At 45.2% G+C, this 22,259-nt stretch overlaps 2 gene segments (V, D, J or C); both read right to left on the bottom strand.

The window, feature by feature from the left end:
• Positions 1-22,259, bottom strand: part of LOC309544177 (immunoglobulin mu heavy chain-like) — a 652,707-nt gene that overhangs the window by 266,502 nt on the left and 363,946 nt on the right.
• Positions 1-22,259, bottom strand: part of LOC309544178 (immunoglobulin gamma-1 heavy chain-like) — a 764,436-nt gene that overhangs the window by 503,151 nt on the left and 239,026 nt on the right.

Here is a 22,259-nt window from a genome sequence, read left to right as displayed (position 1 = left end):
GAAATTTAATTGATCCCCAAAGGTTTTTATTGAATAGCGGAATAGGAAATATGATCAAAAAAAGTGTATGTATCTCACACGTACAGAAGCACACTAGGCCCCAATTACTATTGTTTGTACACCTAAAAGGATGGAGGAGGAGGAGGAGGAGTATGGAACAGGCAGCACCCTCAAAGCTTCAGAAGTATGAGATGAACCCCAAAAACTTGGAAAGGTGGATCTCACACGTACCGACACAGACTATCCCGCAATTTAATTGATCCCCAAAGGTTTTTATTGAATAGGGGAATAGGAAATATGATAAAAAAAAAGTGTATGTTTTTCACACGTACAGAAGCACACTAGGCCCCAATTACTATTGTTTGTACCCCTAAAAGGATGGATGAGGAGGAGGAGGATGAAACAGGCAGCACCCTCAAATCTTCAGAAGTATGAGATTGTGTTCACTGTACCCCACAAAGATTGTGTTCACTGCACCCCAAAAGGATTGTCTTCACTGCACCCCACAAAGATTGTGTTCACTGTAATCCACAAAGATTGTGTTCACTGTACCCCCCAAAGATTTTGTTCACTGCACCCCACAAAGATTGTGTTCACTGTACCCCACAAAGATTTTGTTCACTGCACCCCACAAGGATTGTCTTCACTGCACCCCACAAGGATTGTCTTCACTGCACCCCACAAAGATTGTGTTCACTGTACCCCACAAAGATTGTGTTCACTGCACCCCAAAAGGATTGTCTTCACTGCACCCCACAAAGATTGTGTTCACTGTATCCCACAAAGATTGTGCTCACTGTACCCCCCAAAGATTTTGTTCACTGCACCCCACAAGGATTGTCTTCACTGCACCCCACAAGGATTGTCTTCACTGCACCCCACAAAGATTGTGTTCACTGTACCCCACAAAGATTGTGTTCACTGCACCCCAAAAGGATTGTCTTCACTGCACCCCACAAAGATTGTGTTCACTGTACCCCACAAGGATTGTCTTCACTGCACCCCACAAGGATTGTCTTCACTGCACCCCACAAAGATTGTGTTCACTGCACCCCAAAAGGATTGTCTTCACTGCACCCCACAAAGATTGTGTTCACTGTACCCCACAAAGATTGTGCTCACTGTACCCCCCAAAGATTTTGTTCACTGCACCCCACAAGGATTGTCTTCACTGCACCCCACAAGGATTGTCTTCACTGCACCCCCCAAAGATTGTGTTCACTGTACCCCACAAAGATTGTGTTCACTGCACCCCAAAAGGATTGTCTTCACTGCACCCCACAAAGATTGTGTTCACTGTATCCCACAAGGATTGTCTTCACTGCACCCCACAAGGATTGTCTTCACTGCACCCCACAAAGATTGTGTTCACTGTACCCCACAAAGATTGTGTTCACTGCACCACAAAAGGATTGTCTTCACTGCACCCCACAAAGATTGTGTTCACTGTACCCCACAAAGATTGTGTTCACTGTACCCCACAAAGATTTTGTTCACTGCACCCCACAAAGATTGTGTTCACTGTACCCCACAAAGATTGTGTTCACTGCACCCCAAAAGGATTGTCTTCACTGCACCCCACAAAGATTGTGTTCACTGTACCCCACAAAGATTGTGTTCACTGTACCCCACAAAGATTTTGTTCACTGCACCCCACAAAGATTGTGTTCACTGTACCCCACAAAGATTGTGTTCACTGTACCCCACAAAGATTTTGATCACTGCACCCCACAAGGATTGTCTTCACTGCACCCCACAAGGATTGTCTTCACTGCACCCCACAAAGATTGTGTTCACTGTACCCCACAAAGATTGTGTTCACTGCACCCCAAAAGGATTGTCTTCACTGCACCCCACAAAGATTGTGTTCACTGTAATCCACAAAGATTGTGTTCACTGTACCCCACAAAGATTTTGTTCACTGCACCCCACAAGGATTGTCTTCACTGCACCCCACAAGGATTGTCTTCACTGCACCCCACAAAGATTGTGTTCACTGTACCCCACAAAGATTGTGTTCACTGCACCCCAAAAGGATTTTCTTCACTGCACCCCACAAAGATTGTGTTCACTGTACCCCACAAAGATTGTGTTCACTGTACCCCCCAAAGATTTTGTTCACTGCACCCCACAAGGATTGTCTTCACTGCACCCCACAAGGATTGTCTTCACTGCACCCCACAAAGATTGTGTTCACTGTACCCCACAAAGATGGTGTTCACTGTACCCCACAAAGATTTTGTTCACTGCACCCCACAAAGATTGTGTTCACTGCACCCCAAAAGGATTGTCTTCACTGCACCCCACAAAGATTGTGTTCACTGTACCCCACAAGGATTGTCTTCACTGCACCCCACAAGGATTGTCTTCACTGCACCCCACAAAGATTGTGTTCACTGTACCCCACAAAGATTGTGTTCACTGCACCCCAAAAGGATTTTCTTCACTGCACCCCACAAAGATTGTGTTCACTGTACCCCACAAAGATTGTGTTCACTGTACCCCCCAAAGATTTTGTTCACTGCACCCCACAAGGATTGTCTTCACTGCACCCCACAAAGATTGTGTTCACTGTACCCCCAAAGATTTTGTTCACTGCACCCCACAAGGATTGTCTTCACTGCACCCCACAAGGATTTTCTTCACTGCACCCCACAAAGATTGTGTTCACTGTACCCCACAAAGATTGTGTTCACTGCACCCCAAAAGGATTGTCTTCACTGCACCCCACAAAGATTGTGTTCACTGTACCCCACAAGGATTGTCTTCCCTGCACCCCACAAGGATTGTCTTCACTGCACCCCACAAAGATTGTGTTCACTGTACCCCACAAAGATTTTGTTCACTGCACCCCAAAAGGATTGTGTTCACTGCACCCCACAAAGATTGTGTTCACTGTACCCCACAAGGATTGTCTTCCCTGCACCCCACAAGGATTGTCTTCACTGCACCCCACAAAGATTGTGTTCACTGTACCCCACAAAGATTTTGTTCACTGCACCCCAAAAGGATTGTGTTCAGTGCACCCCACAAAGATTGTGTTCACTGTACCCCACAAGGATTGTCTTCCCTGCACCCCACAAGGATTGTCTTCACTGCACCCCACAAAGATTGTGTTCACTGTACCCCACAAAGATTTTGTTCACTGCACCCCAAAAGGATTGTGTTCACTGCACCCCAAAAAGATTGTGTTCACTGCACCCCACAAGGATTGTCTTCACTGCACCCCACAAAGATTTTGTTCACTGTACCCCAAAAGGATTGTCTTCACTGCACCCCACAAAGATTGTGTTCACTGTACCCCACAAAGATTGTGCTCACTGTACCCCCCAAAGATTTTGTTCACTGCACCCCACAAGGATTGTCTTCACTGCACCCCACAAGGATTGTCTTCACTGCACCCCACAAAGATTGTGTTCACTGTACCCCACAAAGATTGTGTTCACTGCACCCCAAAAGGATTGTCTTCACTGCACCCCACAAAGATTGTGTTCACTGTACCCCACAAGGATTGTCTTCACTGCACCCCACAAAGATTGTGTTCACTGTACCCCACAAAGATTGTGTTCACTGCACCCCAAAAGGATTGTCTTCACTGCACCCCACAAAGATTGTGTTCACTGTACCCCACAAAGATTGTGTTCACTGTACCCCCCAAAGATTTTGTTCACTGCACCCCACAAGGATTGTCTTCACTGCACCCCACAAATATTGTGTTCACTGTACCCCACAAAGATTGTGTTCACTGTACCCCCCAAAGATTTTGTTCACTGCACCCCACAAGGATTGTCTTCACTGCACCCCACAAATATTGTGTTCACTGTACCCCACAAAGATTGTGTTCACTGTACCCCCCAAAGATTTTGTTCACTGCACCCCACAAGGATTGTCTTCACTGCACCCCACAAGGATTGTCTTCACTGCACCCCACAAAGATTGTGTTCACTGTACCCCACAAAGATTTTGTTCACTGTACCCCACAAAGATTGTGTTCACTGTACCCCACAAAGATTTTGTTCACTGCACCCCACAAAGATTGTGTTCACTGCACCCCAAAAGGATTGTCTTCACTGCACCCCACAAAGATTGTGTTCACTGTACCCCACAAGGATTGTCTTCACTGCACCCCACAAGGATTGTCTTCACTGCACCCCACAAAGATTGTGTTCACTGTACCCCACAAAGATTTTGTTCACTGCACCCCAAAAGGATTGTGTTCACTGCACCCCAAAAAGATTGTGTTCACTGCAGCCCACACACAGAAAAATGGATGTGAATCACTGACACCTGCCTATCTCCTATCCCACACCACACAGCAATATCGATTGTAGTTTGTAGAACACACTTTCTCTAAAATTCAGCAGCAGCCTCTCCCTAACAGGATTGAGAAGAGATCGTAGATCGGGACTAAGTGCAGACCCCACCCCACACAGCAATATCGATTGTAGTTTGTAGAACACACTGACCCTAAAATTCAGCAGCAGCCTCTCCCTAACAGGATTGAGAAGAGATCGTAGATCAGGATTAAGTGCAGACCCCACCCCACACAGCAATATCGATTGTAGTTTGTAGAACACACTGACCCTATAATTCAGCAGACTCTATCCCTAAAATGCCTACAACTCGCCCTGCCTAAACACTCCGACCTGACCCTAAATTCTATCCGGACACCAATTCGTTTTCCCTGCCTTTCTTTCCCTAATCAGCAGCCAGCACGTATGTGTGCTCTGTCCCTGAGCTAAGCAGCAGAATGACGCCGCTGCGGCTGCCTCGAACTTATAAAGACTTGGTCACATGCTTCAGACGGCCAATCACAGCTACTCATACATTTGCAGGCATGGCTGGGATAGCTTAAGGCACACCAGTTAAACGATTGTTGATTGGCTGTTGAAAGCCCGCCATGAAAAGAGCGCCAAAACATGCAAAACCCGGAAATAAAACGACCGAACACGGATTTTTTACCCGAACATACAGTAAAGTGTCCGTGTCCGTGTTCGGGTAACAAAAATCCAATTATTCGGTACGAACACGAATAATACAGTCCGTGTTCGCTCAACACTAATTATTAGTAGTAATCAGCATGGATTCATGAAAAATCGTTCTTGCCAAACCAATCTATTAACCTTCTATGATGAAGTGAGCTTCCACCTAGATAAAGGTAAGCCTGTGGATGTGGTGTACCTGGACTTCACAAAGGCCTTTGACACCGTTCCCCACAAACGCTTACTGTACAAACTAAGGAAGGTAGGTATGGACCATAAGGTGAGTACCTGGATAGAGAACTGGCTCCAGGGGAGAGTCCAGAGGGTGGTGATTAATGGGGAGTACTCGGATTGGGGGGGGTGGAAAGTGGGGTCCCCCAGGGTTCTGTCCTGGGGCCAATCCTGTTTAATTTATTCATAAATGATCTAGAGGAGGGGATATCGAGTACAATCTCAGTATTTTAGGACGATACTAAACTAAGCATGCCAATATCTTCTATACAGGATGTGGAAACCTTACAAGCGGGCCTAATCAAAATAACGGGGTGGGCAACTACATGGCAGATGAGGTTTAATGTTGATAAATGTAAAGTAATGTACTTGGGGGCCAGAAACCAGAAAGCAAGCTACTCACTAGGGGGGGAACCTCTGGGGGAGTCTAGGATGGAAAAAGACTTGGGGGTACTGGTAGACAACAAGCTTGGCAGTGGCATGCAATGCCAAGCAGCTGCAAGCAAAGCCAACAGAATATTGGGATGTATAAAAAAGGGGATTCACTCCAGAAATAAAGAGATTATTCTCCCGCTCTACAAGACTCTGGTCCGGCCACATCTGGAGTATGCTGTCCAGTTCTGGGCACCGGTCCTCAGGAAGGATGTGCTGGAATTGGAAAGAGTCCAGAGAAGGGCAACAAAAATAATTAGGGGAATGGAGGACATCAGCTATGAGGAAAGACTACAAGCACTGAACCTATTCTCTCTAGAGAAGAGACGTTTGAGGGGGGATATGATATCAATGTACAAATACTGTACTGGCGACCCTAGCATAAGGAACAAACTATTCAGAGTAAGGAAATACAACAAGACACGTGGCCACTCACTAAAACTAGAGGAAAGGCGGTTTAACATTAAAATGCGTAAGGGGTTCTTCACTGTAAGGGCGGTAAGGATGTGGAATTCTCTTTCACAAGCAGTCGTATCAGCAGGGAGCATTGATAGTTTCAAAAAACTATTAGATGGGCACCTTAAAGACCACAACATACAGGGGTATACAATGTACGGTTAAAAGCAAACACACACACACATCATAGGTTGAACTGGATGGACTGATGTCTTTTTTCAACCTCACTAACTATGTAACTATGTAAAGTTGAACAACACTCTCTATACACTGGTAAATGCTTATGCCCCTAACTTGCACCAGTTAAGATTTTTGAAATGCCTCTTTCGCTTAATCTCTCGGGTGCGACAGGGTAATGTGTTAATGTGTGGGGATTTAAATACAGTACTGGATACAACCCTGGACTCATCATCCTCCAGCAGGCAGAGAGTGGCCCCGTTGAGGGAACTTCTGCTTGCTGAGGGCATGTACGATGCCTGGAGGTGTCAACACGCAGAAGAACGTACTTATACATTTTATTCGCCTAGACACAATTCATACTCTAGACTCGACTATATCCTGGTGGACAGACTATCACTCCAAAGGATTACAAAGTCCGAGATACACAATATAACCTGGTCTGACCATGCAGCGTTCACGATTTCACTCTCAACCGGCCCACAAGCTGGACGCACCCGAATTTGGAGATGTGACAACTCTGTCCTCCAGGATTCAAAAAGTAGGGAATTCCTGGCACAAAAACGTACGCAATACTTTGATTGCAACAAGTCAGTAGATACTAACGCCTTTGTGAATTGGAATGCCCATAAGGCCTTCATGAGAGGCTTACTTATCCGAGCCTCAGCTCGCAGAAGGAGATCCCACGCTGAGAAACTAGACTCCCTATTCTCAGCCATTAGAGATTTAGACAAAATCAACCAGACCCAACCTTCCCAAGCCCTAGCTTCCCAGATATCTAAACTGCGGTACCAACTCAGAGAATTTTTCTGCCACGAGCACGACATGTATATGAAACGACTTAAATTAAACTATTATGCCAACCACAACAAATCCGGGAAACTCTTAGCGAAAAAACTTAAAATACAACGGATGAAATCTACCATCACCCACCTTTTCCACCACGTCTCTAAAACGAAAGTGGAAAACCCGCAAACCATAGCCGACACATTTGCAGAGTATTATGGTTCCCTGTACAACCTATGTGAGGACCCTACCACTCCACAACCCACGGAACCCCTCATTAGAGGATTTCTGGACTCTCTTAGGCTTCCAACACTATCTGACCACCAATTGACCTACCTGAACGCTGACTTTACCTCTGAGGAGATACAAAAAAACATTTTATCATTACCAGCAAACAAATCACCAGGGCCTGATGGCCTAACAAATGAGTATTATAAAATATTTCATTCCATCTTAACCCCCCACTTACACTCCCTATTTACCTCGGCCGCTTCTACGGGAGAATTTCCCTTGGAAATGCTCTCTGCCCACATCATTACCTTACCCAAACCGGGCAAATCACCCGACTCACCTCCTAATTTCCGTCCCATATCACTGCTGAACTCCGACATTAAAATTTATGCCAAACTATTAGCTAAACGTATCTATGAGGTCATTCCCAGCTTAGTGAAGCCAGACCAGACAAGATTCACTAAAGGTCGACAAGCCCAAGACGCGACTAGGCGCATCCTCAACATAATCCACGTACGAAGCCACAACACCCAAACCTTATTGCTATCTATCGACGCTGAAAAAGCATTCGATAGAATTCATTGGGGTTATATGACAGCCACACTCGACAAATTCAGTTTTAAGGGACCCATAAGGTCAGCCATCTTGGCACTGTATTCTAGACCTTCGGCGAGGGTCTTCACATCAGGGTTTCTGTCAAAAGAATTTAGGATTAAAAACGGTACAAGATAAGGGTGCCCTTTATCACCAGCCATATTAAACCTGATGATGGAACCCCTCGCCGAAGCTGTCCGATCACACCCCTTGATCACCGACATCACGATCAACCGCATGCCCCACGTAATAAACCTATTCGCGGATAATGTGGTCCTGATAGTGAACAATCCCATAATCTCTCTACCGTGCATCCATGATCTCCTCAACCAATTCAGCACCTTATCATATTATAAGGTGAACTTTCACAAGTCCCTAATTTTAGACTTAGGGGTCAACACCCATACAAAATCCCACTTGAAGAAGCAGTTTCCCTACACATGGGCTGAGGAATCGATCTCTTACTTAGGCATCAACTTGGCGGCCGACATCTCCAAAATCATTGACCTTAATTTCAAACCCCTTACTGCCAAGATTCGCCAGAACCTACAGCGCATGGCAAAAGTAGAACTCTCCTGGATAGGCAGGATTACATCGTTTAAAATGATGGAACTGCCCAAAATATTATACCTTTTTAGAACCATTCCCCTCCCTATCCATAATAAACACCTGAAGGAACTAACCACTATCTTAAAAAAATTTGTCTGGCTGGGAAAGAAACCCAGATGCTCCATGACCCACTTAGTTAAGCACAAAAAGGTTGGCGGTACTTGCTGGCCGGTGATAGAAGACTATTATACTGCATCACTCCTGTCACAAGCGGAGAAGTGGTTTCTTGAGTCCCCAGAGGCACTTTGGGTACATCTTGAGGCAGCGATGTCCCAAGCTCCTTCCTTGCACCTACTGCTCCTGGCAGACTAATGGAGACTACTTAACATCCACTCACTCCCCCCAACTACTCAAGCCACGATATTGGCTTGGAGAAAGATAACCACCTCATCTACTAATATGCAAAACTCCGATGCGCTACGAATTCCCATACAAACCCTAGAAATTTTAATCCCCTACCTGAAATCTCAGGTTTGGAAGGACCACGGTATCTGCTGGATGGATGAAATAGTCTCCAACCAGAAGGTAACACCTTGGGCGGATCTAGCCGAAAAATACACATTGCCCCCTTGCGACGCACTGTGTGAACCACTGGCACCTATCCCAAAAGATAGTAGCCAGATGGTACAAAACCCCAGTCATACTGGCAAAATTCATACCTGGTTGTTCACCTCTTTGCTGGTGTGGCTGTGGCCAAGCAGCGAACATTTACCTCGTGTTCTGGTCCTACGTGGGTATTTCTAGTTACTGGAAAAAGATCTTCCAAATTATGGCAGAAGTCTCTGGAATACTTAAACAACCGTCTCCCTCTCTCGCGGTTCTCCAAATAGGGATTCATGACTATCCGAGAAAATACCGTAACATAATTACCCACATCCTACTTGCTGCAAAGCTGATTATAGCTAGGCATTGGAAAGATAGCTCAGCCCCTAGTCATAGTGAGGTATTGATCCAGGTGAACCTCAATCACCAATATGAACGTCTGTTAGCGGCTAGGACGTCGTCATCTATTGACTCTTTTGACAAGCAGTGGGCAGCGTGGGTGTGCTGGTATCCTAAAAACCCAATTTAATAAATATCTGCTATTGGAAACCTTGTTACTCAATTATAGGAAGCTGCATGGTATACTTAAAAAAGTCTGTATAGATTCTGTTTGCTACTGAAATTCTGTTGTATGTACTCCATTGCTCAATTTCTTTTATCCCTGTGTGCATTATGCGAGCGAGCGACTGTTAACACTCAATTGTTTGTTGTCTGTTATTTGCTAAAATTTCAATAAAGAATATTTTGGAAAAAAAAAAAAAACGAAGTTCTTTGCTGTCAGTTCAAACCACGTGAGCTAATTTTTGCAGCCTATACAGGCCGACACTTACTTATGTATCCTGTAAACGCCTACTGTACCTGTAGCCATCAAAAATAAAGTTCTTTGCTGTCAGTTCAAACCATGTGAGCTAATTTTTAGAGCCTATACAGGCCGACACTTACTTCTGTATCCTGTGAACGCCTACTGTACCTCTAGCCATCAAAAACAAAGTTCTTTGCTGTTAGTTCAAACCATGTGAGCTAATTTTTGGAGCCTTTACAGGCCGACACTTACTTATGTATCCTGTGAATGCCTACTGTACCTGTAGCCATCAAAAACAAAGCTCTTTCCCGTCAGTTAAACCCATGTGGGCTAATTTTTGTGGCCTTTTATGGCCGACACTTACTTCTGTATCAGGGCCGGAGTGGGACTCATTTTCAGCCCTGGAGTTTCATGCCTTAGACCAGCCCACTTAAGTTCACGACTCACTATATTAAATAATAATAAACAAAAAACATGAAATTGCTGCGCATTAAGGTAAAAAAACTGTAAAAACAGCAAATATACAGTAGTGGGTACAGCAGCCACACTAATCTGAAATGTAGCAGATTAAAAGAAATAAAAAGCAAAACTGTGGCGCTAAGACCCTTAATGAATGACAGTCCCACTTGAGGATGTGTAAAAAGCAATAAAAAAGCAGTCCATGTGTGTCCGTCTCCACATAAAGAAGTAATTCTCGAGCAGAAAACCACCACCAGAAAGCACTCCAACACCAGTACTTCTTACCAAAAGTGATTGATCTCCATCACAGAGATCAAAAGTAGCGCATAACTGGAAATCATGAAGGCTTCTCCAATGCAGTCCTAGTAAGCTCTCGATGTGGTATGTTATGCAAAGAAAAAGAGGGACATCACATAGCGCAGACCGCTTTAAAAGGCTTTATTCTTAAATAGAAGAATGGTACTCACAAAGAAAGTACTACATCTCGCATGTAATACATGGGCACCGAGACCTCCCAGATGTCCTTAGGGCGTCCCAGCGGTGGACCACCGAATCTATGGCCGTCCTGTCTCCTCCACGGATCGTAGCACGCGCCACCCAGCACGCCACCCGACGTACGTTTCGTCCGATTGGACGTCGTCATGGGGTGTGGCTACAGGGTGCGCCAGTGCTTTCTATAGCGGAGGAGAAAACCGCCCACCGGAACTGAGTGGCCGGAAGTGAGGTATGCGCTCCACACGACCGGAACCACCACTCTGACCGGAAGAGGAAGGGAGAGGAGGGTAACATAATGGGGAAATAAAAGGAAAAATCCCTTCACAAAACCCCACACTGCGATGCCTCCCCCATCCTTCTAATGAGCAATGTCCTATAAATGGGATCAACCAAAAAAAGGGCATTACCCCATATACCATATCAGGTATATAGATACCCAATATATCATACCACGGCCCGAGGAGAGACAGCGCCATCTATCGGTGCTCCTATTGTGGAACACCCAAGGTACAAGGAGGTCTCAAAAAAACATAAAAATACATACATCAATTAATAACAACATAAGATATTAAAAAACATGCATTAAAATGCTACATAATAAAACAAATCCAGAAATATTGTACACATTGAATAAAACTATCAAATATTGCACAGCAAATACCAAGGAGAGGGAGGGGAACGCCAATCTAGGAATTATTAATATGGGCATTTAAATCCCATTCAATGTTAAGACCCAAGGGGGTATAAGATTTGAGTCTATATATCCAGCTCGTTTCGAGCTTGGAAACCCCTCTCGTTAGGTTGCTTCCTCTCCAATGTCCTGAAAATTTGTCTATCCCCAAAAACAAAGTGCCACTAGGATCCCTATTGTGGCACTCATCATAGTGCCTAGAGAGGCTGTGTTTGGGGAAGCCATTGACTATGTTGGCCACATGCTCCTTGAGCCTCACATGAAGCTCCCGGATAGTGCGGCCAACATAGTCAAGGCCGCATGGACATCTCACCAGGTAAACCACATACCTGGTGGTACAGGATATAAACGGTTTAATCTTAAAGTCCTGTCCAAAACCAGACTTAAAGGTGTCAACTCGTCTCTTCTTCACCACATTAAGCTGACAGATAGTGCACCTCCTGCATTTATAAAAGCCTCCCATTTGTTGAAAAAAAGAGACCTTTTTTGGGGGATCCCTAATGTTGGGGGCAATCTGCAACTTTAAGGGAGGGACACCCCTATAGATTACCTGAGGCTGGGGAGGTAAGAGGGGGCCCAACACTGAATCATTCCGCAGAATGTGCCAATGGCGCCGAAGAATAATTTTCACTGAGAAATGTTGAGTGGAGTACGAAGAGAGGAATGCAAAATCAAAAGGACGTTTTAAGTCCCTCTGTTTAGGCTGAAGAAGATCCTCTCTCACTCTCGAATCAGCTTTTAACAAGGCCTGACTCAAAAGAGACTCGTCGTACCCCTTCTCAAGAAATCTCTCTTTAAGGACAGAGGCCTCCTGCAAGAAATCTTCATGACGCAAACAATTACGCTTCAATCGTAGGAACTGACTGACAGGAACGGACTCTAACCACGACTTGTGATGACAACTCGTGGTATCTATGAATCCGTTCCTGTCAGAGATGAGCCAACCTTACTCTCCTCTTTCCCAACCCCCCCAATGGACCTATCAGGTCAGAGGGAGGGGTAGAGGACGGGGGAGAGGTAGGGGTAGAGGGGGGGGACGTCCCCCTCATCCCCAACATTCTGGGAGCAATGTGCCCATTAACAACAGGTTTGCGCCATTGGGAAACGAGGTTAGAGAACCTGAACGTTATATGACCACCCACCCGCAGAGAGGAGGAGGATCTTCCAATCAGCAGAGTGGCTGGTCAGGTAACTCGGGGGATGTATATCATCCACAAAATGATCAGGCTTCTGGAGGCAGGGAAAGACATTTTCAAAATGTACCTACCAATAACACTAATCAACGTTTTTTTCCTGGGGTCACCCCCAAAGCAAAAAGGAGAAAAAACGGAAAAAAAGGGGGACAAGAGGGGGGAGGAGACTCTGCCAGAAAAAAGAGGCGTCTTTAAAGGACGGAGGCCTCTTCAATCTTAGCTCCGCCCCACTCTCTAACGATGAAAAGTGTGTCCTTAATAGGGGTTTAAAATATGCACCCCCGAAACAGCTGGATAAGTTTGACACATTCATAGACCTTCAGAAGTTTGTAAGAAAGATCAACATTAAGAGACACTTCTCTGTGAACCCTTCCACATCTAAAACCGAATACAATATGGGTATTAAAAGCACCAGTTTCTCCAATGCCTCCACGTTCAACCCCCCGGGTGGGGTGGCACCGGTGGTGGCTGTATTTAGAGATCTGGTTGCTAAGGACATAGATCAACTTCGGTTGAATAAATGTGAGATGCACTCCGCTTTCAATAGGGGACTTAAGTCTCTAAAGGAGCGGAGGGATATCATAGTGAGGCCTGCGGACAAGGGCGGCGGGATTGTTATTATGGACACCGCCGCCTATGACGCAGAGATGCTAAGGTTGCTATCAGACAGGGATACTTATATTCCCCTGAGGGGTGACCCTACCGCCAAATATAAAAAGGAACTGATTGCCCTGGTGAATGAGGGGTTTGATAGGAAGCTTCTCACCAAAAAAGAGAAGGCTTTTCTGGTGCCCTCTGCCCCCAGAGTACCCGTTATGTATTTTTTGCCCAAAATACATAAGGATCCTATTTGCCCACCCGGGAGACCTATAGTTAGCGGTATTGATTCCGTTACCTCCCGGGTGGGCAAATATATCGATCATTTCCTACAGCCTGTGGTGGTAAAAATGCCCTCGTATTTACGAGATTCCATGCAGGTGATTAATGAGTTTGGCAATGTCACCTGGCAGGATAATTATATTTTGGTAACAGCGGATGTTTCATCCCTGTATACCATAATTTCACACCAACATGGCAGAGAGGCGGTGTCTCATTATCTGAGGTTAGAAAGTTTGTTGAGTTTCCAGAGAGATTTCATTATTTCTCTTCTGGATTATGCAATGTCCCGAAATTACTTCTGGTATAATGGCACTTATTATCTACAGAACAGGGGAGTGGCCATGGGCGCGAAATTCGCGCCCAGTATGGCCAACCTGTTCATGGCCAAATGGGAAGAGGATGTCGTCTGGGGTGTACCTAGGCCAGAGCTTGTGCTCTGGCGTCGGTACATCGACGACATCCTCTTCCTATGGGACGGCACGGGTGATTCCCTGGTTGAATTCATGGGAACCCTGAACAACAATGATAGGGGTATCAGTCTGACCTATGAATCAAGCGCGAGCGAGATTCATTTTTTGGATCTTAGGATCCGTATAGAGGAAGGGCAGATTGTTACCTCTACTTTCTTTAAACCGACTGACAGGAACGGATTCATAGATACCACGAGTTGTCATCACAAGTCGTGGTTAGAGTCCGTTCCTGTCAGTCAGTTCCTACGATTGAAGCGTAATTGTTCGCGTCATGAAGATTTCTTGCAGGAGGCCTCTGTCCTTAAAGAGAGATTTCTTGAGAAGGGGTACGACGAGTCTCTTTTGAGTCAGGCCTTGTTAAAAGCTGATTCGAGAGTGAGAGAGGATCTTCTTCAGCCTAAACAGAGGGACTTAAAACGTCCTTTTGATTTTGCATTCCTCTCTTCGTACTCCACTCAACATTTCTCAGTGAAAACTATTCTTCGGCGCCATTGGCACATTCTGCGGAATGATTCAGTGTTGGGCCCCCTCTTACCTCCCCAGCCTCAGGTAATCTATAGGGGTGTCCCTCCCTTAAAGTTGCAGATTGCCCCCAACATTAGGGATCCCCCAAAAAAGGTCTCTTTTTTTCAACAAATGGGAGGCTTTTATAAATGCAGGAGGTGCACTATCTGTCATCTTAATGTGGTGAAGAAGAGACGAGTTGACACCTTTAAGTCTGGTTTTGGACAGGACTTTAAGATTAAACCGTTTATATCCTGTACCACCAGGTATGTGGTTTACCTGGTGAGATGTCCATGCGGCCTTGACTATGTTGGCCGCACTATCCGGGAGCTTCATGTGAGGCTCAAGGAGCATGTGGCCAACATAGTCAATGGCTTCCCCAAACACAGCCTCTCTAGGCACTATGATGAGTGCCACAATAGGGATCCTAGTGGCACTTTGTTTTTGGGGATAGACAAATTTTCAGGACATTGGAGAGGAAGCAACCTAACGAGAGGGGTTTCCAAGCTCGAAACGAGCTGGATATATAGACTCAAATCTTATACCCCCTTGGGTCTTAACATTGAATGGGATTTAAATGCCCATATTAATAATTCCTAGATTGGCGTTCCCCTCCCTCTCCTTGGTATTTGCTGTGCAATATTTGATAGTTTTATTCAATGTGTACAATATTTCTGGATTTGTTTTATTATGTAGCATTTTAATGCATGTTTTTTAATATCTTATGTTGTTATTAATTGATGTATGTATTTTTATGTTTTTTTGAGACCTCCTTGTACCTTGGGTGTTCCACAATAGGATCACCGATAGATGGCGCTGTCTCTCCTCGGGCCGTGGTATGATATATTGGGTATCTATATACCTGATATGGTATATGGGGTAATGCCCTTTTTTTGGTTGATCCCATTTATAGGACATTGCTCATTAGAAGGATGGGTGAGGCATCGCAGTGTGGGGTTTTGTGAAGGGATTTTTCCTTTTATTTCCCCATTATGTTACCCTCCTCTCCCTTCCTCTTCCGGTCAGAGTGGTGGTTCCGGTCGTGTGGAGCGCATACCTCACTTCCGGCCACTCAGTTCCGGTGGGCGGTTTTCTCCTCCGCTATAGAAAGCACTGGCGCACCCTGTAGCCACACCCCATGACGACGTCCAATCGGACGAAACATACGTCGGGTGGCGTGCTGGGTGGCGCGTGCTACGATCCGTGGAGGAGACAGGACGGCCATAGATTCGGTGGTCCACCGCTGGGACGCCCTAAGGACATCTGGGAGGTCTCGGTGCCCATGTATTACATGCGAGATGTAGTACTTTCTTTGTGAGTACCATTCTTCTATTTAAGAATAAAGCCTTTTTAAGCGGTCTGCGCTATGTGATGTCCCTCTTTTTCTTTGCATAACATACCACATCGAGAGCTTACTAGGACTGCATTGGAGAAGCCTTCATGATTTCCAGTTATGCGCTACTTTTGATCTCTGTGATGGAGATCAATCACTTTTGGTAAGAAGTACTGGTGTTGGAGTGCTTTCTGGTGGTGGTTTTCTGCTCGAGAATTACTTCTTTATGTGGAGACGGACACACATGGACTGCTTTTTTATTGCTTTTTACACATCCTCAAGTGGGACTGTCATTCATTAAGGGTCTTAGCGCCACAGTTTTGCTTTTTATTAAATAATAATATTAAAACCTCAGAATATAAGTTTGCAATGGCGCACTGTTCTCTACAGCCTTGTAATTCATTCAGGGAGTGAGAGAAGGAGGGGTGAAAGAAAGAGGGAAGGAGAGAGAGAGGGAGAGGAAAGAAAGAGGGAAGTGTGATACATACAGAGTACAGGGTTTAGCAGCTTATTATGCACAAAGTGCAGAGTTTAGGGGGCGTTATGTACAGAATGCAGAGTTGAGAAATGTATTACACATAGAGTGCAAGTTTGAGCAGTGCATTGTGAACAGTGCAGAGTTGAGGAATGTGCTACGTACAAAGTGCAGAATTCAGCGGTGCGCTATGTACAGATTGCAGGGTTGAGGAGTGCACTACCTACAGAGTGCAGAATTGAGGAGTGTGAGTGTGCTTTGTACAGAGTTGAGGAGTGCACTAAGCACAGAGTGCAGAGTTCAGGAGTGTGCTTTGTATATAGTGTGCAGTGTAGGGTTCAGGGTTCCGGAGTGCATTGAATTTTCAGTACAGGGTTCAGAATTGTGCTAGATAAAGAGTGCAGGGTTCAGAATTGTGCTATATACAGAGTGCAGGGTTCAGGAGTATGCTATATGCAGAGCCCAGGAGTACGTTACATTCAGAGTGCAGATTCAGGAGTGCACTGAATACAGAGTGCAAGGTTCAGGATTGTGCTATGTACAAAGTGCAGGGTTCCGGATTGTGCTCCGTACAGAGTGCACTACGTGCAGAGTGCAGTGTTTAGGAGTACATTGCATTCAGAGTGCGAGGTTCAGGATTGCACTACGTACAGAAGGCAGGGTTCAGGAGAGCGCTATGTACAGAGTGCAGGGTTCAAGATCGCACTACCTACAGAGGGCAGGGTTCAGGAGTGTGCTAGGTGATGAGTTCACGGCGCAGGACTGCACTATCTACAGGGTTCAGGAGTGCACTACGTACAGAGTGCACGGTTCAAGATCGCACTACCTACAGAGGGTAGGGTTCAGGAGTGTGCTATGTGTAGAGTGCATGGTTTAGGATTGCACTACCTACAGGGTTCAGAATTGCACTACGTACAGAGTTCACGGTTCAGGATCGCACTACCTACAGAGGTCAGGGTTCAGGATCGTACTACCTACAGGAGGTCAAGGTTAAGGATCGCACTACCTACAGAGGTCAGGGTTCAGGATCGTACTACCTACAGAGGTCAAGGTTAAGGATCGCACCACCTACAGAGGTCAGGGTTCAGGATCGCACTACCTACAGAGGTCAGGGTTCAGGATTGCACTACCTACAGAGGTCAGGGTTCAGGATCGCACTACCTACAGAGGTCAGGGTTCCGGATCGCACTACCTACAGAGGTCAGGGTTCAGGATCGCACTACCTACAGAGGTCAGGGTTCAGGATCGCACTACCTACAGAGGTCAGGGTTCAGGATCGTACTACCTACAGAGGTCAAGGATCGCACTACCTACAGAGGTCAGGATCGCACTACCTACAGAGGTCAGGGTTCAGGATCATACTACCTACAGAGGTCAAGGTTAAGGATCGCACTACCTACAGAGGTCAGGGTTCAGGATCGCACTACCTACAGAGGTCAGGGTTCAGGATCGCACTACCTACAGAAGTCAGGGTTCAGGAGTGCAGTACTTGCCAAAACGCATGTAAAAAAACAGTCCTTTGGGGTGGTAAATCTCTTCCTCACCTAGATACTTCCGTGCCCACAGAAGTATCGCGGTGAGGAGATTTATTGTCCCCAAGGACTGTTTTTTTACATGCGTTTGGGCAAGTACTGCAAATGTAAGTGTTTTTAATATTTTTAATATTTTTAAAATACCTAATTTTTTAGCCCCCGTTCACACTGGGGCGACGCTACTTCGGACCGCGACCTCCGAGGTCGCGGTGCGAGCAGCGCGCCGCGACCTCGGAGCGGCCGCCACGGACTTCATAACATTGAAGTCTATGGCGGTCGCCTCCTGGTCGCCCCAAAGAAGCTCCGGACCCTTTTTCTGAGTCGGAGCGACTTGTGTCGCTCCTATCAGAACGGGTCCGCAGCTTCCCTATGGGAGGCGACCTGCGGCGACCTGTGAGGCGACCAGGTCGCCTCACAGGTCGCCCCAGTGTGAACGGGGGCTAAGACCAACTATGCTAAAAGCCTATTCTTTCATACCTTGCGTACTCATTCCCCAGCGGAGTGTTTTTCAGCGGAAGAGGAGCATACATCTTGAGTGAAACCACACCTGACTATAAACAAACATACAAAAGGCACAATATAACCTGTTAAGCCCCGTACACACGTACCGATCGTCGGCATACAAACGTTCGTCTTTTCTCCCCGGGATGTCGGTGTCTGTTGAAAAGTGCAAAGACTGCCCAAGAATTTTGTCCGCCGACTACAGCCGACTGCAGAAGTGATGTCATGTAATGGTTAACTTTCCCTGTGTTTTTTCTTTTCTGAGCATGCCCAGTCTTGCAAATCTGCGGTCTGTCGGCAGAATTCTGTACTGACTGGCGAACAATCGTCCGTTCTGGTGTCGGCATACTAATATTTTCATGTTTGCAAGAAAGACTCTTGTCCGCAGAATGTGCGCAGACAGCTGTCGGAGGCACCATACTAACAAGCGTACAATCGGCAGATCTTTCGTGCGCCGACATATGTATGACGACGATCGGTACGTGTGTACGGGGCTTAATGGGTTAAAATTTCATTGCACATGGAGGTGTTTTGTAAGGGCTTCCTGACACGCAGTTGCTGATCTACAGATGGCCGTTCTATTTCTCACACATTATATTTATTGATTTTGCATATTAAGGATATTATAGTATGTTTTCTGTTTCACTATTATACATGCTTTTTGGAAGATTATTTAGGATCTTGAGTATATACATATATATGTGTATGTAGGTTAGCACTGTCACTTCACTGCAAAGTAATATATAATATTGTTCTTTTTGTTATTTCTGAAAAATTGGCAGGTTTGTGTTGGACAGCTTATGCTATGTACAGAGGGCAGGTGTGCATATCTCACAGGTCAACCCCTCCCTGCCCAGTGCAGTACAGGGCTCCCCTCCCTGTCCTCTGCCCCACAGAAAAGAATAGACTGTAACTTATAGGTCAGGTCAGGCTGATGCCACGGGCTTCTTGTGATGCTGTAGGCTCGAGGCAAGAGCTATGTGCCCCGCCCCCTTCTCGTCGTGCCACGCCCCCTGCTCATCCTGTCACGCCCCCTCCTCTGTTGAATATGCAGGAAGAGCAGGGAGGATTTTGAGCGTGCTGCCGAGATTGTTGTCACTTATAAAACACAGAAGCTGGGCTTCTGTGATTATAAGTGACTGTAGTAAGCGGCAATGCAAGGAGGCAGCGCCGAAGGTCCTGGCTGAAAAAAAAAAGCCATTATTCCTGCATTAAAAAAAGCTGCTAGCTGTCCCTGGGTGCCGCCTTCTCCTCCTTCGCTCCTCCCACCGACAGTCCCCGCTCCTGTCGGCCGCACAGTGAAGATGCAGGGAGGAGGTGGGTGGAGCCACATGCCACACATTCCAATAGGTGCAGAGGAGGATGAGGAAGATCTTCCTCCGCCATGCATTCTGGGTCCTCTTCTCTGCACGTCACTGGTTGCTAGACGCCAGGCGGCTGGCCATCTTAGCAACCAGTCTAGTGCACGCTAAAGGTGCTGCTGCGGTGTCCTGGGGGATCAGATCGGGGAAATTGCCACCCTGCGTGGGGCCCCCCCAGGCAACTTGGCCAGTCCACCCCTGGCCATGACAACGGCCCTAGTGGTCAAAAAAAACTGACCAGCCCACCGGGAATTCTCCCGGTGCTCCCGATTAGCCAATCCGGGCCTGTTCTGTATCCTGTGAATGCCTAATGAACCAATTTTGTTTTACCAATTTTTATCGAAGTCTTAGAACATATTGCCCATATATCTCAATTTAACCTGTTCACTTTTTTCACTTATTTATTTATATGTTTCTCTCTTGAGATCACCTCAGTTGGTCACCTCTAGCACATTGGCTAGTCTTCACGTATATTCCTGATCACCATATATCTCAATTTTGTTTATTAATTGTTTTATTTAGCATTCACCTTTTAAATGGTCACATTTTTTTATACTAAGATTCACTATACCTATAAGGTCACTGTCACCAATTTGCACTTATTTATTACTGTATCATTTATCATTAATATTTATTATTAATAATTTGTGCAATATATCATATTTTTGGAATACTGGTTTACTATGTGATACACTTATTTATTTATTTATTTATTTACAAGGTCACAATATTTGCACATATTTATTTCATATATTTATCTATTTATTAATATTTATTATTGGGCATTTGTGCTTTGCACTACATACTAACTTTTTAAATATTGGTTCATTATATTCATACATACCCTAGCTTTTTCCCTTTACTTATTGTGTGATTATATCTTGCAGCGCCATTTACCTCCCCATTCACCTTACTTATGAATATAGTTTATACTATACTTTGAGGTAGGCAGCAGCCATTCTTACTTTCTCTTATCCATTAGCGCGGAAATTCTGACTTATATACAGATCTTATGTTTACTGTGTATAAAAAAAACTCAATGATATCTTCATACTAATGTGCACTTTTAACTTACTGTACTTACTCTGAAATACAAGTATAATGGAAATGTTTCTAGCTTTGTTTTTCAGTATATTTTATAACTTCTTTAGGGTACTATTTAGTGGTTTTAGTAGCTAGAGGACCCGGCTTTTAATCATGTGACCACAGTGACAGCCAGTCACAGTGCTCACATGATCCCCAATCCTTCCCCCTGAGCATTCAGAACTTTTAAAAGGCACACCGGGATTGACAGGAAGGGAATAAACCTGAGTTTAGTGTCACTTTATGTATTACTGGCCAGTAGTGTAGTGAGGAACTTTGATTTCTTTAGTTAGGCCACTTTGGGTGAGGTTCACACTAGTGCAGCTGCAATTTTCAGTGCAATTATGTAGTTTGACTTGTTGCTTTTTGATGCTATTGCATATTTTGGTAGAGGAAGGAGATTGGCTGGGAACTGGCTCCTTAGCAACCTACAAAAGCGCAGAAAAAAACACTACAAAAATAAATGCACATAAAATTTACATGTTTTTTTTTTTTGGTGCTTTTCCACTGAAGTCTACGGGGCCAAAATCAGACTTCAACCTCACCAAAGTAGCACCAGAACCTTTTCCAAAACTGAGCCATGCTGTGCTTCACTGATGTGAACAGGCACCATAGAGAATAATGTGATTTGCATTGTCATGCGATTCTGCAAACCGCACTAGTGTGAAACCAGGCCTAATGGTTTGACTGCTTCTTTAAAGTTTTATTGGCCTTTTGTGCTGTGTTCAGTATTATGCAGGAACGGCTTAGGTACTTGAGCCTAACATACAGGACTCTGGGTACCACCAGCAGGCCTTGGCTTTGTTCCATGCAAGTACGGACCCCCAATCCCAAAGGGAGAATTACCTTTGCCATACTCTGGACCATGATGTGAATTGAACTAGTTTCTTAGTACCACACGGCTCTTTTATGCTCACACCATGTTCATACCTACTTGTCCAAACCATAGGTCACATCCAAGGGAATAATAAAAGAGAGTCCATGTTCTTCTTTGTGTTCTTTTACTAAACATCAGAGTTCCTGAGTTAACAAACCTCTCGAAACACTATATAAACACATGACAGGCTTTTCCTGGCACAAGAAAAGTAGCTGAAAAAACACGCCTCAGAAGTGTTTTTCTATAAATGTTTTGGTGCGTCTAGCGCATGGGCATTTCAAAATTTCATTGGCTAGAATATTAATGTATGAATAAGGCTTAGGCTCCTTTACACAAGTTATTTGCCACTTTTACACCCGCTTCTGCCTCTAAACTCTAATGGACACATAGGCTAACATAGAGGGATGTTTAAAGGTAGGAAAAAAATGCAAAATGCCTCTAACAGTGATATTTTTAATGCCCGGTGTGCCTAAGAGTTCATACAGTACACTATCCCTCCTTGGTAACAGTTATTGTAGTTGGAGTACACAGCTCTGCTGCACTGTGTTTCTAGCACAGTGATA

The sequence above is a fragment of the Pelophylax lessonae genome (assembly GCF_965119305.1).
Source record: "Pelophylax lessonae genome assembly, chromosome: 1".
Classification (NCBI taxonomy): domain Eukaryota; kingdom Metazoa; phylum Chordata; class Amphibia; order Anura; family Ranidae; genus Pelophylax; species Pelophylax lessonae.
The sequence above is the reverse complement of the archived record's forward strand: the minus strand, read 5'-3'. Positions and strand labels throughout refer to the sequence as shown.